This window comes from Moschus berezovskii, chromosome 21 (genome assembly GCF_049115385.1).
Source record: "Moschus berezovskii isolate FMDL1 chromosome 21, NW_MosBer_1.0, whole genome shotgun sequence".
Taxonomy (NCBI): domain Eukaryota; kingdom Metazoa; phylum Chordata; class Mammalia; order Artiodactyla; family Moschidae; genus Moschus; species Moschus berezovskii.
The window spans coordinates 34,827,612-34,846,489 of NC_142480.1; the positions used below are offsets into that span (position 1 = coordinate 34,827,612).

At 43.2% G+C, this 18,878-nt stretch overlaps 1 protein-coding gene across 2 annotated transcripts in view; it reads left to right on the plus strand.

Moving 5' to 3' along the window:
• The first annotated feature begins 15,653 nt into the window (after positions 1 to 15,653).
• STXBP6 (syntaxin binding protein 6) overlaps positions 15,654 to 18,878 on the plus strand; it is a 283,426-nt gene continuing 280,201 nt past the window's right edge. Inside the window, exon 1 of one of the 2 annotated variants that reach the window (XM_055418182.2) lies at positions 15,654 to 15,947. The gene's annotated coding sequence lies outside the window, so the exon portion shown is untranslated. The remainder of the gene's footprint in view (positions 15,948 to 18,878) is intronic. The other variant, XM_088829511.1, reaches the window with a different exon arrangement.

Sequence of the window (18,878 nt, forward strand, 5' to 3'; positions counted from 1 at the left end):
CCATAAGGGTAGTGTCATCTGCATATCTGAGGTTATTGATATTTCTCCCAGCAATCTTGATTCCAGCTTGTGCTTCTTCCAGCCCAGCGTTTCTCATGATGTACTCTGAATATAAGTTAAATAAGCAAGGTGACAATATACAGCCTTGACGTACTCCTTTTCCTATTTGGAACCAGTCTGTTGTTCCATGTCCAGTTCTAACTGTTTCTTCCTGACCTGCATACAGGTTTCTCAAGAGGCAGGTCAGGTGGTCTGGTATTCCCATCTCTTTCAGAATTTTCCACAGTTTATTGTGATCCACACAGTCAAAGGCTTTGGCATCATCAAAAAAGCAGAAATAGATGGTTTTTTTGAACTCTCTTGCTATTTCCATGATCCAGCAGATGTTGGCAATTTGATCTCCAGCTCCTCTGCCTTTTCTAAAACCAACTTGAACATCTGGAAGATCACGGTTCACGTATTGCTGAAGCCTGGCTTGGAGAATTTTGAGCATTACTTTACCTGCGTGTGAGATGAGTGTAATTGTGTGGTAGTCTGAACATTCTTTGTCATTGCCTTTCTTTGGGATTGGAATGAAAACTGACTTTTCCCAGTCCTGTGGCAACTGCTGAGTTTTCCAAATTTGCTGACATATTGAGTGCAGCACTTTCACAGCATCATCGTTTAGGATTTGAAATAGCTCAACTGAAATTCCATCACCTCCACTAGCTTTGTTTGTAGTGATGCTTCCTAAGGTCCACTTGACTTCACATAACAGGATGTCTGGCTCTAAATGGTGTGAGTGATCACACTGGTGGCAAGAATACACAGAAGAACTATACAAAAAATCTTCATGACCCAGATAATCATGATGGTGTGATCACTCACCTAGAGCCAGACATCCTGGAATATGAAGTCAAGTGGGTCTTAGGAAGCATCACTACGAACAAAGCTAGTGGAGATGATGGAATTCCAGTTGAGCTATTTCAAATCCCTAAAAGATGATGCTGTCTGAGGTTTAAGGAAGAATCTTCTGTCCAAAGGGAAGGGAAAGTGATTGAATACTGGTTAAATAATACTTCTAGTTATTTCAGTGACCCAGAAATAACATACAAGATACTTAACAGAAAACAAAATCTATAACAGGAGACTTTAATTTGGGGGTTTATAGAAACTAAGTCAGTTCTTGAATGGGCATTTCCACCACATTCTATTTTTGCTTTTAATGTCTTGTCTTCCCTTTCCCTTTCCTGTCCCACTAAATCCATCTCAATCAGTCAGCCATCCTCCCACGTGTGAGGCCAGAACTACACTGTGCGAGCAGGCATTCTGTCCACCTGTATAGTTTTTCATAGGCTGAGGAATAACTGCTCACTTAACTGGACACCTTCACAGGAAATCTCCCCTAAGAACAACCAAAGTAAGTTGAATAATTCTCCCAAAAGAGAAGCTGTTTTACAATAAATCTGAAGAAAGTCATAGAAAGGTGTTTTTCCTCTATGACTGCTATCCTCTAGGGATAAAAGGAGAAATGGAAGTTAAACATGGCTGTATTTCATTCTCTTTAGGTGAAAATCAGGAGTCAAGAATGTCACTGGAAAATACAATCATACTTCCCCAAGAGCTCTCCTCTCTGTCACCAAAGTATCTACTGTGTAAAAACCTTCAAATGTGCCCTTGCTTAATCTCCATCCAACTGCCAGAGTTCTCCAACTCTCCCACTTATTGCTTTTATCCCCAGCGTGGTATAGTTTACACTGTATCATCCATAACACAGAGAGGAAGGGTAACATATTCTCTTGATACCTATTTGAATTATGCCCACAGATACAGGTAAGAGGAAGCAAGAAGGAAAAACACAAGGAAGCACAATGGAGATCTACGCTGTCTCATGAGACCTTCAGCATGGAAGTGACTTTGGACTGGTTCTGGGAAGCATAACAGAGTTGTAGATGGTCACAGAAGACAATCTGCATAAATCTGAACTCTTGCCAAGAAAAATCTGTGCTTGAGGTGAGAATGCCATCTACCAATATAATTAAAGCCTACAGTGGACAGTTAGAGGAGGGGAGTGGAGTCCTGTCAGTTTTGCTGAAATCAGTCCTTTTGGAGGCTTCTTCCTCTTTTCTACTTTTCTATTCTTGAGGATCACAGGGTGGTGAGACTCTGAGTCATTATGAAAAAAAGAACAGTCAAGGTATTTAAGTGGAGGGTGGGGGTGGACAGCAGAGGGCTGACCCCACCCCACTCCTCTCACTGCCCCCTGCAAACTGGGAAGACACTAGTTCCTGTTCGAACCAGCTCATTTCCTTTCTCCAGTTCCAAATATAATATCAGAAAGTGGGAAAAAAAACACAAAACTATACTTTCAGTCTTTGCCTAATGCATTTTCTGTCAAATTAAGACCAGAACTTACTTGAATAAGGTAGCTTTATTTTTCAAGAAAAGAGACACTTTGGGCAAAATTCTATAAATTTAAATAAAGAAATAGATAATTTGTTATAGATTATTTGAAAATTACATTTAATAAACTATAGAACCTATATGGTATCCATAAAGCAGGGACGTTGTGCATTTAGCAGTAGTGCTGTGTGCTGGATGGCTGCTTAGGTTTAAAACTTTTGAAGATTTAATCCTAAACTGGAAGTAAGAGAATTAATTGTTTAATGTATACAATGACAATAAATAGATGCAAAATACTAATTAACAAAGAGTTCAGGGATTAAGATGAAGGTATTCTGCTAAAATTATTCTATTAAAATGGCTAGATGTTAATTAGGTTTTCATGATTAAAGCTTAAACATTCTAAAAATAATATACTTCTAAAACTGCCACCATAGTAAAACAAATATTTTTATCCAAGGGAGTACACTGTCTTGTTTGATCTCTCAGTAATATTCAATACCAGTGACTACACCTTCCTTCTTGAAATATTATTTTCTTTGCTCCAGAATTACTCAATATCTCTCCAGCCCAGTGTCACCTTTGATAGCTCCTCCTCTTCAACAAGACCTCTTAACACTGTACTTCCTCTGGGCTGAAAATTAGCTGCTTCTTCCCCAGTCGTTCTATACTCATTCTATACAATGGCATCAAATGCCATCTAGATACTGCTGCTGCTAAGTCACTTCAGTCGTGTCCGACTCTGTGTGACCCCATAGACGGAAGCCCACCAGGGTCCCCCGTCCCTGGGATTCTCCAAGCAAGAACACTGGAGTGGGTTGCCGTTTCCTTCTCCATCTAGATACTAAAGGTTCCCAAATATGTAATTCCCAACCAGATCTATTTTCTGACTTCCAAACCAGTATACACAACTATCTGTCTGACTCTTCCACTTAGTTCTCTGACCAGATCTCAACTTCAAGGCCAGAGTAGATTTTTCAGTTTTCCTTCCTAAATTTCTGTCTATACCAAATATGTCAGTGACATCCCTATGTACCTAGTGATTTAAGGAAGTAGCAGAGAAGCACAGAAGTTGTAGTTAATGTTTCCATTCTCACTCCCAGCCTACCGGTAAATGTTACTTTTCTTACCTCCAGAGGATAGCTCTGTCTGTCCTCTGCTCCTCATCGCCCCAGTTTTCAATCTCATCTAAATCATCCCATCTCTCTCATGCAGACCACTGCAATGGTCTCTAAAGTGGTTTCCCTTCTTCCACTCTTATTTATTTTAACCTATTTCCCACATACCACAAAAAGGTATTAAAATGTAAATAGGTTCCTGCCACTTCTCCACTCAAGAGGCTTCAGTGGCTCCCCATGAGACAAAAAGATAAATTCTGCAGGCATCTCATGAACTGGGTCCCCAGTGTCTACCATTCCCCTCTTACTGTGCTCTAATCACTAGTCCTTCTTCCGTTTCTGTAATGGCATCATGCTCTTTCCCACCTCTGAGTTTCTGCCCCTCTGTTCTTCGTTTCCATATGGAACATTCTCCCTAAGTCCTCCCTTATCTAACTCTGATTCTTCCTTCATTTCTTCAGACAGCTTTTCTTGATGAACACCCTCTTTCCCAAACCAGCTGAAGTTCTGTTATATATACATTCTGACTTCATAACACGAGTCATAGTTTGTGAATGTATATCTATTTGTTTAATAACTTTCTTCCGCATTGACTGTGAGGTCCTTATGTCAGGAATCCCTACTGTATCCCAGTTCTAGAACAGTGCCTGAGTAAATTTTTAATGTTGGGTGTGTGATTAGTTGAAATTATATATTTATTTATACAACTTTATGTGCTGAACTTTTAATGAAATTAAGCTGGTTTCATAAACAGCCTCTAGTTAGTTACCCCATGTGTTGTTTATAAAATGTACATAATGCTCTATCAAATATATATGACAAAATACACTTAATCATTTCCTGTTTTCTGAGAAGCGTTACCTATTTTTGCTGTCATAACTAACACTGCTACAACAGAGCTATTTCCTTGTTAGAAACTCACTGAGGTGGGGACCACAGGATGACAATATTTTATTATTTCCCTCTACCCACAGGATAATCAGCATTTCTTTGATATAACAAATAACAGTACCCCCAAAATGACCAATCTTGAATAATTAGGCCAAACTTTTTAAAAGCTTATCAAAGAAAACATACCTACCCTTCATGAACACCACTCCTACAGGAGGGTCTCCCCACGTGGGTCATCACACTTATTGTATGAGTCACAACAGTATTGACACTAGTAAAGTCTAATTTCTTAAAAGTCCTTAAGTCTCAGGAACATTTTTCATTATATTTTATGTGTGGTAAAATTATGACACCAGGATGTCTGTTGGGAAGATATGTTTATTGTGAATGTGATATCATAAATCTGATCTAGAGTCAAGGTTTTTCATTGACTCAGCTATCAAGAGCAATAAAATGACTTGTTCTTTTAACTTATTACTTATAGCCAGAAACTGATTATTTTACTCAAGGATGCATTACAGAAACTTGAAACAGGAACACTAAATATTTTTTCAATAAGATTTCTTTCTAAAGAAAAGTGCTAGAATATGAAAGGGACTTCCTTGGTGGCCCAGTGGTTCAGACTCTTCCTTCCAATGCAGGGGTTTAGGGTTCGATCCCTGGTCAGGGAGCTAAGATTCCCACATGCCTTGAAGCCAATAAACTAGAACATAAAACAGGAGCAATATTGTTACAAATTCAGTAAATACTTAAAAAATGGTCAAAAAAAATACATCAAAAAATTTTAAAAAGATATTAGATTCTGAAAAATATTTTTTAAATACATTTTTTTTAAAGAAAAAAAGAGTGTATTGACTTTCAAATAGAAACAGACATAGAACAGAAAGCAAGTGAAGAGGTAATCCTTTCAGAGCTTACAACACACTTTCTTAAAGCTGGGGGTCAAGGCCATAGCAGATAGAATTGTAATTCTGTTCCAGAAAGAGGCCTGGGCCAGTTCTGGATGGTGAGTGCAGTGATGGGTTGGCTCACACTGGTTAGTCGTGTCTGACTATGACGCCATGGACTGTAGCCTGCCAGGCTTCTCTGTCCATGGGATTCTCCAGGCAAGAATACTGGAGTGGGTTATCATTTCCTTCTCCAGTGATGGGGTGGATTTGAACCTAATCTGGTCCAGTTAACTCTTGGAAACTGTGACAGTTCCATGCCCAGTGTACTGGGGCTCTTTTGGACTGGACATGATGTGATTCCTGGGTTTCAATTTCAAACAGGCTCAAGTCCACCCCTAGGACTGAACTAAATTTTTCAGAAATACTTACTTCACTAATGGAGTTCTTTCTTTTTTCTTCCCTCCTTCCATCCCTCCCTTCTTTGCCTCCTTCCTTCCTTTCAGCTAATAAAAAGCTCCCCCCACTGCACCACCAACCCAGGGCCCACTGTCCTAGACACTCTAGAAGATAAAAAGAATGTTCTGGCAAATCTCAAGCTTCTAGCAGGATGGATTAGACTCTTGCAAACATATTTGCACAGTGTAAACAGACCCCAATAAGAGCCAAAGGGAAGATCCAGGTAAGTGAGGGGAGATACCTCTAGCTGACATGATCAGTAAAGATTTCCACAGAGCAGGCACTTCAGATAGCTCAAGGAAAAACAGGGTAGGATTTAGATACGCAGAGATGAGGCCTGCGGATTGGAGTGAGAAAGGGCATCCAGGGCAAAGGAAATAGATTTCACCATTAAGGTGTCTTTTCTTTTCTCCTTGTCTTTGTTGGCTGGGTATTCTGGGGCAGTGCTCCGTAAACTTTAATGTACAGATGAATTACCTGGCAATCTTGTTAAAATGCAGATTCTGATTCACCTGGTCTGGGTATACAGAAATCTGTATCTCTAACAAGCTTCCAAGTAATACTGAAGCTGCTAGTCTGAAATGTGCACTTTCACTGGCAAAGTCCTAAGCTGCAAGTTGGCAAGGTGAGGCTGTATCAGTGGGGAATTATAGGGTCACCCATGGCTGGGCAGGTCTGCATGGCCTGAGAGCCTCTGGGACACAGCATTACGTGCTTCTTTCACTGTTAGTCTTTGGCAGGGCTCAGGGGCCATAACAAACAGAGGGAAAGAGCTGCCGGATGCGACAGAGATGACCTGTCTTCAGCTTGTGAGCAGATTGCATCATTCTGTCCTGTAAACTAGCAGCACAGAGACCAGGGAGAGATGGCAGCTCTGTGTGTGTAAGCAGAAGAAGGAATTCTTTGTTCACTCAAAGCCTAGCCGCTTTTCTGGATCTTGGCGGAGAAAGTCATTTTAAAACAAAAACAGGTCCTTCAAAAGCATTGATTAGGATGCTTCAGTCTATCAAACTCTGAATTTAATGCAACAAACCAGGTCTGAGTTAAGGTGGAGGGGTAGCTGAAGGTGATCGCTAATTGCCTTAGTAGGTTTTAATTTTTCAGCTGGATACTATTCTTCAGGCAGGATTTTTAATTCAAGTAGGTGAAGAGAGAAGAGGAGTTACACCTGAATATTTGTGATTGAAATTCAGAACTAGTCACTGTCTAAACTTATGTATGTCTTAGTAAATCCTGAGTCCTAACTTAATAAGTATAAATGTTGAAATCTTTAAACTATTAAATCCCCTTCCCACCCCAACCTTAGGCTTTTTCTGTGGAAATAGTAATAGGTGAAAACACTAGGACACTTGGGCAGGAGAAGGTGGAAATTTTATAAAAAGCACCTTCTATATAAGTAAAATTGTTTTTGTGAAAATAGGAATGCTATATTGCGGCTGTAGAGATAAAATATGATTGCTGTAGCTCAGAAGCTTCTTAGAAACAGCTTGGATTGGAAATCCAAAACATACTATAGGTTTCCCTCTCCCATTTTTCTGGAAGTTACCAAAATAGTGGTCATGGGTGGAAAGTAATATTTATTCAGCACTTCCTGTGGGCAGGTACTATGCTAAATATTATGTGCATGTTCCTTTTTAATCCTCCAATTAAAACGATGTGCATTTTTTGGAGATAAGAAATCTAGTATTTAGACTTTGCCCAAGGCTATAAACAAGAAGAGTTGAAGCACAGGTTCAAACATAATCTGTCTAAAATAAAATTCATGTCCTTTCTCCCATGGTATGCAATTATTTAAAAACAGAGCAATGAAGTCCAGGACATAACCGTCTTTTTGCGAGACTAAAATTTCTTTGGTTTTATTTTTTTCAAGGAACAACTGCTTCAAGTTTTATTCTATGTCTTATCTATATGTTGGTATATGAAAGTTGAAGCAGCTTAGAGGATAAAGTAATATCATTAAAGAAGCAAAAAGGAGCTTTGAGGAAAATGGAAGGCAAGTAAAATTAAAGGAAGACTGAGAATGGCTGTTCGTCATGCCTCTAAGTAATGTTCTCCTGCAATGAATGGCAGTTGACTCAGTTCCACCATGTTTCATGTCAACAGTTAATATTTACCCTGTTCTCAAAAGCACAGGAGAGAAAGAAACTAGAGGGTTTGTAAATTAGGAACAAAATGTTATCTTAGAGCAACTCAGTCAAAAAAGAAGATGAACTCCAGTTATAAACTGGGTAGAAACCTTAAAAAGTAAAACCACAGAACAAGACTAATTGTGAAGGAAATAGACTAGGATCCCAGGCATAAGCTCCATTGATACGTATATAAGTGTTAGTCGCTCAGTTGTGTCCAACTGTATGCAACCCCACAGACTATAGCCCACCAGGCTCCTCTGTTCATGGGATTCTCCAGGCAAGAATACTAAAGTAGGTAGCCATTCCCTTCACCAGAGGATCTTCACAACCCAAGAATAGAACCTGGGTCTTCTGCATTGCAGATGGATTCTTTACCATCTGAGCCACCAGGGAAACCCTTCAGGCCTTCTGCACCCCACCATATCCATGCCACTAGAAATGAGACATTTCATTTCCAATCTACAAATGATGCTGCTGCTGCTAAGTCACTTCAGTCATGTCCGACTCTGTGTGACCCCATAGACAGAAGCCCACCAGGCTCCCCCATCCCTGGGATTCTCCAGGCAAGAACACTGGAGTGGGTTGCCATTTCCTTCTCCAATGTGTGAAAGTGAAAAGTGAAAGTGAAGTTGCTCAGTCGTGTCCGACCCTTAGTGACCCCACAGACTGCAGCCTACCAGGCTCCTCCATCCATGGGATTTTCTAGGCAAGAGTACTGGAGTGGCTTGCCATTGCCTTCTCCGCTACAAATGATACCCACAATCAAGAGCCACAGATCTATCCTAGCCTGGGGGTGCTCACTATTATTGCCAGGGGAATCACTATGGAAAGTGAAATGAGACCCCAAATTTCAAAAGAATCCATAGTTTTGAAGACACTGGATGGGAATAAATGATAAACTATGGAATGATAGGGAAAGGAACTAAAAGTTCTTCAATATATCTTTTCTACCCCTCACAACTAGGATAGTTTCTCTTATTACTCCTAATACTGTGGAATTTTATTATGGAAATGTCCCTCCGAGAACAAAATATTCCTAAAATTGCATATATCTTTGGAAAGGTTGATAGTCTTCCACAGATGAATGGGATTTAGTTTACTCAAGTTATTTAGTTCTAATTTGTGTTATAGTAAAGGAATGCTGATTTTTAAGACTAGAACGCAACAGCCACTCTGGGTGAGACAGGTGACTAGAGGCACCTAGGAAAGGTTTTAGGAGAATACTGGGGGGAAAGGCACAAAAGGGGCAGAAAGGCGCTAAAGATTATTTTCACCTATTTTAAGACCAATACTGGTGCTATACTCACCGAGACAGGAAAAGAAATGTCCTCCGTTTTGACGCTTCTCTACAGAGGGCACCCAACTCTGGTACCATTGCAAACAGCAAATATTATTAATAAATAGGCTTCTCTGAGCTGGTTTAGTGACACAGCTCTTCTAGGAACATGAATGGTGTGCCACACAACTTAAAGAAAGACTCTTTCAGGTCTAAAAACAATGTATAATTTTTGGTTGAACCATATGAAATTGCCAATATTCAAGTGACTGTGACTAACAAAAATCAGTTTCACATGGATCAACCTAAAGGTTGATAAATTGAGGCTTCCTGAATTTCTCACCTGAAGTCACATCCTTGGAATGAAGGATTTGGAAAGCTATTAACCAAGCTGTATAGGATATATATTTTTAATACTGATTTTACTAGACTTGAAGATATACTGTGATTGATGATGCTATACCATAAGTGATGGTGTTAAATATAGCGATGTTATAATGCACAGTTCCCTAGGTCAAGCTCTTTGTTCGTGGCAATTCATTCCATTTGTTATTTAGACAGTACCTCCTTCTATAGCAATGGCAGTCTAGGACACCTAAACATGTTGGTGTTTTAGGCTGTGGTTGACAGTGGGCAAAGTTCAGGAGAACCCTACCTGAACTCAGTTTTTCTTGTACCACTCAATGCTCAGGTTTACCATGTGATCTGGTATCCTCGTGGCCATGAGTTGACTTGTGCCATAAGAGAAAGCCGCTTTCATGGTTTCCTTTTCTATTCCAGAACATAAGTCATTTAAAAGTCTGCAATTTGGCATCATCAGTGCTACAGTTTTAGGGTCAGACTTTAAGGGAAAAAGCCAAGTATGCTTGTTTTCATGCTCATTGGGTATTTCTGTAATTATATATAAGAAACTGGTAACAATAGTAGTTTTGGGGGCGGGAAACTAAACTTTTTCTCTCTAGTGAGTTTCTTTTTTTTTGCCTTGAGCATCTTTTTTATTATCATGTATTAATTATTACAAATAATAAAATAATTAAAAAAACAAATACAATTAATTTAAAATTTAAGTAGACAAAGCACTTTACTTTGTGAAAGCACAAAGCCACTCCCTTTATAAATGTTTACATCCTGTTCTTGCTCTCCTGTACAACCTTATCATCGTTGTGATTTTTAAAAATAATTCTTAGGAACTGTGGGAAGTGAAACAGAGATACCAGAGATTTTGATGATGGAAATGGCTATTTATTCTGCAAATATTTGCAATTACCTGTTATGTGCTAGGTCCTGGGCCAGGTACTTTCTCCTTTCCATAACTTCTTATATAAACACCTAAGTTTTTTTTTTTTTTTTCCTTTGCAAGGTCTGCATGCTTAAAATGCTTCCCATAGATAAGCAGTGGTCTGTTCTTCAGGAATGCAGAACCAATGAGTTCACCTGCAGGAGGAATCTCACAGGGCAATCAGGGAAGTCCTAGGTGTCTGGTTGAGGCAGAGACTACACTGATGTCTCCCGAGTGTGTCTGCTCTCGAGTGTGTGTGTGGGGTGGTGGGGTGGGAAAGCCATTTTGAGTTAGATCTGCAATATTGAGAAAACAAAAGATAAAAAGGAAGATTTTTTAAAAAGGAAGGTGGTAGAAGGGAAGTGGCAATAGAAACTAGTATAGGGACTTTATTTTTCCCTTCCAGTTTTCAGTTCAGTTCACTCAGTCGTGTCCAACTCTTCGTGACTCCATGGACTATAGCATGCCAGGCTTCCCTGTCCATCACTAACTCCCAGAGCTCACTCAAACTCATGTCCATCGAGTCAGTGATGCCATTCAACCATCTCATCCTCTGTCGTCCCCTTCTCCTCCCACCTTCCATCTTTCCCAGCATCAGGGTCTTTTCCAATGAGTCAGTTCTTCCCATCAGGTGGCCAAAGTATTGGAGGTTCAGCTTGAGCATCAGTCCTTCCAATGAATATTCAGGATTGATTTCCTTTAGAATGGACTGGTTGGATCTCCTTGAAGTCCAAGGGACTCTTAAGAGTCTTCTGGAACCCCACAGTTTAAAAGCATTAATTCTTTGGCACTCAGCTTTCTTTATAGTCCAACTCTCACATCCATACATGACTACTGGAAAAAACATAGCTTTGACTAGATGAACCTTTGTCAGCAAAGTAATGTCTCTGCTTTTTAATATCCTATCTAGGTTGGTCATAGCTTTCCTTCCAAGGAGTAAGCGTCTTTTAATTTCATGGCTGCAGTCACCATCTGCAGTGATTTTGGAGCCCCCCAAAATAAAGTCTCTCACTGTTTCCATTGTTTCCCCATCTACTTGCCATGAAGTGATGGGACCAGACACCATGATCTTAGTTTTCTGAATGCTGACTTTTAAGCCAACTTTTTCACTCTCCTCTTTCACTTTCTTCAAGAGGCTCTTTAGTTCTTCTTCACTTTCTGCCATAAGGGTGGTGTCATCTGCATATCTGAGGTTATTGATATTTCTCCCGGCAATCTTGATTCCAGCTTGTGCTTCATCCAGTCCAGCATTTTGCATGATGTACTCTGCATATGAGTTAAACAAGCAGGGTGACAATATACAGCCTTGATGTACTCCTTTTCCTATTTGTAACCAGTCTGTTCCATGTCCAGTTCTAACTGTTGCTTCTTGACCTGCATACAGATTTTTCAGGAGGCAGGTAAGGTGGTCTGGTATTCCCATCACTTGAAGAATTTTCCACATTTCGTTGTGATCTACATGGTCAAAGGCTTTGGCGTAGTTAATGAAGCAGAAATAGATGTTTTTTTTTTAAATTCTCTTGCTTTTATGATGATCCAACGGATGTTGGCAATTTGATCTCTGGTTCCTCTGCCTTTTCTAAAGCCAGCTTGAATGTCTGGAAATTCATGGTTACGTACTGTTGAAGCCTGGCTTGGAGGATTTTGAGCATTACTTTGCTATGGTGTGAGATGAGTGCAACTGTGTGATAGTCTGAACATTCTTTGGCATTGCCTTTCTCTGGGATTGGAATGAAAACTGACCTTTTCCAGTCCTGTGGCCACTGCTGAGTTTTCCAAATTTGCTGGCATATTGAGTGCAGCACTTTCTCAGCATTGTCTTTTAGGATTTGAAATAGCTCAACTGAAATTCCATCACCTCCGCTAGCTTTGTTCGTAGTGATGCTTCCTAAGGCCCACTTGACTTCACATTCCAGGATGTCTGGCTCTAGGTGAGTGATCACACCATCGTGGTTATCTGGGTCATGAAAATCTTTTTTGTATAGTTCTTCTGTGTATTCTTGCCACCTCTTCTTAATATCTTCTGCTTCTGTTAGGTCCATACCATTTCTGTCATCTATTAGGCCCATCTTTGCATGAAATGTTCCTGTGGTATCCCTAATTTTCTTGAAGAGATCTCTAGTCTTTCCCATTCTATTGTTTTCCTCTATTTCTTTGCATTGATCACTAAGGAAGGCTTTCTTATCTCTCCTTGCTGTCCTCTGGAACTCTGCATTCAAATGGGTATATCTTTCCTTTTCCCCTTTGCTTTTAGCTTCTATTTTCTTAGCTATTTGTAAGGCCTCATCAGACAACCATTTTGCCTTTTTGCATTTCTTTTTCTTGGGGAGGGTCTTGATCACTGCCTCCTGTGCAAGGCCACAAACCTTCGTCCATAGTTCTTCAGGCACTCTATCAGATTTAATCCCTTGAATCTATTTCTCACTTCCACTGTATAATCATAAGGGATTTGATTTAGGTCATACCTGAATGGTCCAGTGGTTTTTCCCTGCTTTCTTCAAGTCTGAATTTGGCAACAAGATGTTCACGATCATGTTCCAGTTTTACTGCGATAGAACTGACATACAGTGCTATATACATTTAAGGTGTACAGCATAATAATTTGACTTACATACATCATGAAAGTATTATCACAGTAAGTTTAGTGAACATCTCTCATCTCATGTACATAAAAAATTCCTTGTGATAAGATTTCTTAGGATTTGCTCACTTACCTTTCATATATAACATGTAGCACTGTCAATTATATTTATCATGGTTTACATTATATACTCAGTACAGATTTATCTCATAACTGGAAGTTGGTACTTTTGACTACCATCATCTATTCCCCTTCCCCCCACCCCTAGCCTCTGGTGATGACAAATCTGATCTCTTTTTCTTTCAGTTTGTTTTTAAAGTACAATTGATCTATAATGCTGTGTTGGTTCCTGTTACATGACATAGTCATTCAATATTTCTATACATTTCAAAATGATCACCATGGTAAGCCTGGTTACCATCTGTCATCATAGTAAGATATTACATCTTTAATGACTATATTCCATACTGTACATCTTATACCTGTAACTCACTTATTTTGCAAATAGAGGTCTGTACCTCTTAATCTCCCTCACCGATTCCTTTCTGTACAGGGACATTTTAATTCACAAAATCATTGAATTACCCTAAAGCAGATTCTGAAGACCTGTAAACAGAATTCTGAACACACAGAGAGCTTGCTAAATCAAAGAGGCTTACTACTTAAGACTATTTTTATAAAGCTATAGAACTTCCTTGTTTAAATTTAGATTTCATATAGATGATGTGTAGATAAGAACAATGCTTTATATTTGCTTAAATTTTCAGAGCTTTCAAAGCCCTTAGACGTATAATGCTGCTGTAAATCCTCAAATAAATGCTATGAGAACTGTTTTTCATTTCACAGACCAGGAATTTGTAGCTTAGAAGTGGAGCCATTTGCCCATGGAAACATGGTAGAAAATGGCTGAGGCTTAGACCCAGGAGCCCTACTTGATGGCATTAAGCTAGCCCTACCAAAAGCTTCTCCAGAAATAAGCAGAAACATGTGAATTTATTAGGGAAATCCCTTTATTAAAAAAAAAAGCCACAACACTGAATATGCCCTGCACTATGCTGTGCTTAGTCACTCAGTTGTATCCGACTCTTTGCCACCCCAGGGACTGTAGCCTACCAGGCTACTCTGTCCATGGGGATTCCCCAGACAAGAATACTAGAGTGGTTTGCCATGCCCTCCTCCAGGGGATCTTCCTCACTCAGGGACTGAACCCAGGTCTTCTGCATTGTAGCCATATTCTTTACCAACTAAGCCACCAGGGAAGCCCAAATATGCCCCAGGTATCCCCATTTCTCCCATTCTCCTCTTCCAAACCACCTTCCTGGGTCTGCAGCCCAGCCCATCCTCCTAAAGTTCAGTTTGGATTACGTCACTTTCTTCCCCCAGCGTCTGTTAGCGCCACACAGCCTACGAAATGAATTCAGGTTCCACAGATGGACAGCCAGTGCCTCTGCCTCAGCTCCCATCCACTTCTCCAACCCTCTTTCCCATTCAGTAAGGTGTTCCATATATTCTAATCAAGTAGACCAGGATACTACCAGCAGGACCTGACCTAGGGTGAGGCGGGCTGCAAAATTTCACCAGACATCAAAGAACTCAATCATCAAGATAAACGTTTCAGTGCAATATTTTAAAAAATGAACACAAAAATTGAAAAATATAAAAAATTAAAATAAAACTGGGTCACGTTACTGGTTTTTCCTCTTTTTTCCCCCCAGACTCCAAAATGCTTCAGCAGAGTACTGTTTCAGACCCCAGGTGACTTTCCACTTGGGTACTTTAAGATGCTTCCCAAGAGTTAGTTCTCACACCCCTTTCCACATCAGTATCTTCCTTCTCTTCTTGAACGCCTCAGCATTTATCTACAGCGCTCTTCTGCCTGGAAACCCTATTTCCTTTAGTAACTGGTTGTATTTTGACGGGAATCTGAATCATCTGGGTTCCTCAGTGCCTTCCCAAACCACAGTGGCCACTCAACTGCTCTTTGCTTAAAGAACACAGAAATCACAATCCCCAAATTGGCCGGCTGTGGGGCTGAGCAGAGAAGGAACTCAGATATGTTTTGTTTGGTCCAGAGTGTTTTTAAAAAACTGAATTAGTTATCAAGATAGAAAAATCAGGGCATTTTACATTAAAAAAAAAACCAAAAATCTCTGTCATTTCTTGAAAGCACTCAGAAAATGTAGTCTTGCAGGATCCCCGAGGGAATTTGGAGCCCAGTGGCTCTGCCTTGAGAGTTCTCTCCAGTTCACTCCCTGACACTGCCTGCCAGGCCCTAGCTTGAGTTTGAGACCCCAGACCTGAAGGAAGGAGTACACTGGATAAAACCCATCTGCCGGGTCACCTTTCTTTCCGGGAGAATACATTTCCTCACCGTCCTTTCTAGGCTTGCAGAGGAGCTCACCGAAGTAGCTCACCTTTCTAACCCACAAACTTCCCACAACCCGTGAAACTTGCAAGGCCCTCCAAACACCATTTCTGCCCCGCCCTTTGCTCCGGGGTCCCCTCCCTGCACCCTCCCCCCGCCGCCCCCGCCACCCCCGGCGCGCGGGAGCTCGGGGCGGGTCCCCGGCCCCCAGCTCAGCCTTCTGCCCCAGGGCCGGGGCGCTGGAGCTCGCCCACGGCCGCACTGGGCATGCTCAGAGGCGGCCGCGGGGGCAGCCTCGCTTCGCAGGCGCTCGCACTCGGCGGCGGGCGGGCTCGCGGCTGCAGCTGGCGCTCCAGTGCCCGGAGTTGGAGTTGCCGGGAGTTTCCCCCGAGCCCCTCCCTCCTGGCGCGCGGCAGCAGGAGCCGGCGCGGGAGGCGCGAGCGGCGGCCAGCCGGCACCCGAGCAGGCAGAGCTCGTCCGGAGCCCGGAGCCCCGTCCGGGGCAGTGCCCGGGGAGGAGCCTCGCGGGCTGGGACGCGTGCGGCGCACTGGCACTGCCTGGGCACAAACCGCGCTGCAAGGTAGGGCCGGGGCGTGGGGAGCCGGGCAGAGGCCAGGCCGGGGCTGGGGGGCTGCGGCTGCAGCAGCCGTGGCTTCTGGAGCGCCCGGCGCGCTGTCTGATGCGTGTGGCCAGGTCAGGGACCCCGCTGCGGGGCGGCGGGAGTAGGCAGGCGCCCAGGGAGATGCTTTCAAGTTGGCGGGCGGCGGGGGAGGGGGCTGCGTGTTGGGGTGCAGCTGCTTTGTGCGCGCCGAGCGGGACTCGGGTCCCTGCTTCCGCCCTCCCACCCCCAGCACCGCCAAACCTGGGACCCGGTGTGCGGGCAGGGCTGGGCAACCCGCAGAGCGGAGCAGTTTGCTTCGAGAAAGTTGAGGAGCGAGCCCTTCTTTGCTCACTCTCCCCGCGGTTGCATGGTCCCGGGGGGCCGCCCCGAGGCCCCCAGTGTGGAGGAGCTGAGTGGGGTCGCTGCGCTCCTGGGCTAAGTTCCTCCACCCCCGACTGAAACCCACGAATCACCCAGATCTTCGCTTTCCTGGCTAGCTTCTTATAATCAAATCATTCCTGCCAAAACTGAGGTAGGCTATTTGGGAGGGCATGGCTCTCTGTCTCCAAGACCCTTATCGGGACGACGCCCCCTCCTCAACCTTAGACGTGGCCAAGGGCGCCGGGTTCCCAGTGAGCGCTTATGGAGCCTCACACACATGGCGGGGAACGTGGCTTAGGGGGATGGCCCGATTTTTCCTTTAGCCCTTTCTTAGCTTTTGAACACTCCACCAACCCCACCCGGTTCATCTTCGCTGAGGACTGGACCTGGAGGGGAGGGCCAGGTGGAGAGCGTGGGCTGACATGCTGTCCTTAGAAGAGGGTGCCTCTGTTGTATTTGGCTTGGGCTCCAGCCCCAGGGACTTTATAAGGAACCCGCTCCCGTTTCAGGGAAGGTCCCGATTCTTCCTCAGGGACCTGGTGGGAAGGAGTAAGGGTGGTGGGTCCCCAAGAGTATCTGTTTCATCCTGTCATCTCCTAAGACTGCGTTCCAGGCGACCCCAGGACCCTGGAACTGGCCGTGCTATAGATTAGAACAATGTGGAGGATGCTGACGGTTTCTTCTAGCTCCACTTTTTTCACTTCTTGTTTTGAGTTTTGGGGTTTTGCCTGCACACGAGTCAGAGCTGCTCTGTCATAACCTGGGGGGTGGAGGAGCTTCAGCCTGGCAGTGAGCCGCTGTTCGCCTCCAAGGCTGCTAGTGGGAATTGGTCCAGAAATGATTATGCAGGCTAGAAATATGCCTCTTTTTTCCCTCTCTCTTTTGGCTGAACACCTTGGCTGTTGGGTTTGTGTGTTAAGTTCTTAAAGGAGAACCCACACACTGTTCAAGTCCCATGTTTTAGGGGTTCACCATTTCTGCTACAGGCTCTTTGCTTTTTTCCTGATGTAGGGGGTGGAGGAATCTCTTTGGGGCAGATTGCCAAATGTGGAAATCACCTGGTGTTGGTACACAGGTTCTAGAGAGAGATCTGAGGTCAAATTTTAGGTTTTTTAACCTGATTATTGTACAGACTGACAAACTGTTAGTCACTGCAAACTTCAGTTTTCTCTTCTGTCAAATGGGGATAATAGTGGCCTTCACTCCTTTCATTGCAGGTTGTTGTGAGACTTGGGAATAATGGGCATAAAAAGTGCTAAGAAAACTTGAAAGCACCGTTTATGTCTTCCTGTGACTGGTCTCTTTACCCAGTGTTTTTGAATTAACTAATCCTTTGAATTAGGACAAGCCACCTAAGCCTTCGTCCCTCACCCACTCCTCACGAAAGGTGTGGTTTCTCAGGTCTTTGGAATCACTCTTTATCTTCTTTTTTTCCCTCTCTTGCCTTAAATCCATCTCCCTTTTGATTTAAAGAGTCAACGCTCCAGTATTTATCGGGAGGAAGCACCATGATGTAGATTAGGAGATGGGGGTGGTTTGGGTGCCTTATCGGTGTTCAGAGTCCTGGGCCCCAGAACTGGCATGTAAACCAGGCCCCAGTTGGAGAACCGAGGTTGATTCTGAAGGAGTCAGCAGACCCTGGGCTGGGGCTCTGACTTGGTTTCTTTACAGTGACCTTGAACTAAGGACTCAACCCCTGATCAGTGGACTCAGTCTATGAGATTGAGGGCCAGTGCTGATCAGAGCGGAGAAGGCAATGGCAAGCCACTCCAGTAGTATTGCCTAGAAAATCCCATGGATGGAGGAGCCTGGTGGGCTGCAGTCCATGGGGTCGCTAAGGGTTGGACACGACTGAGCGACTTCACTTTCACTTTTCATTTTCACACATTGGAGAAGGAAATGGCAACCCACTCCAGTGTTCTTGCCTGGAGAATCCCAGGGATGGGGGAGCCTGGTGGGCTTCTGTCTATGGGGTCACACAGAGTCGGACACGACTGAAGTGACTTAGCAGCAGCAGCAGCAGCTGATCAGAGGCAAAAACAGGTGAGATTGCCTCTCACTCGGTTAATAAGGGTTTAATGAGGCTCCCCCTAGGTGTGTTGCAGCTTCCGTCATCCTAGGGCAGCGGTTCTCAAACAGGAGCACCCGAGTCCCCTGGAGGGCTTGTTAAGCCACTGCTCCTGGGCTGCGTTGCCGGAGCCTCTCTGGGTCCAGGGTGAGGGGAAGGGAGCATCTCAAGAATTTGCATCTCTGACTAGTTCCAGATGATACCAGTGCTGCTGTTCCAGGGACCATGCAAGAGAGGTGAGGTTTGTTCTGAAATGCCATTATTTTAATATGTCATCTATAGAGGCAGGGTTTCTTCCGGGCGTTTTGGGAACTTGCCTCAGGCATTTTCTATTTCAGATACCTGTGCCACTTCCCATTGTCCAGTTTTAGGTAAAGCTGATCACTCTTCAAATGAATGATTTTTACATAAAAAGACCCCTTCTTTTCATACTGTAAAATACTTAGCCTCTGGTTTCCAGG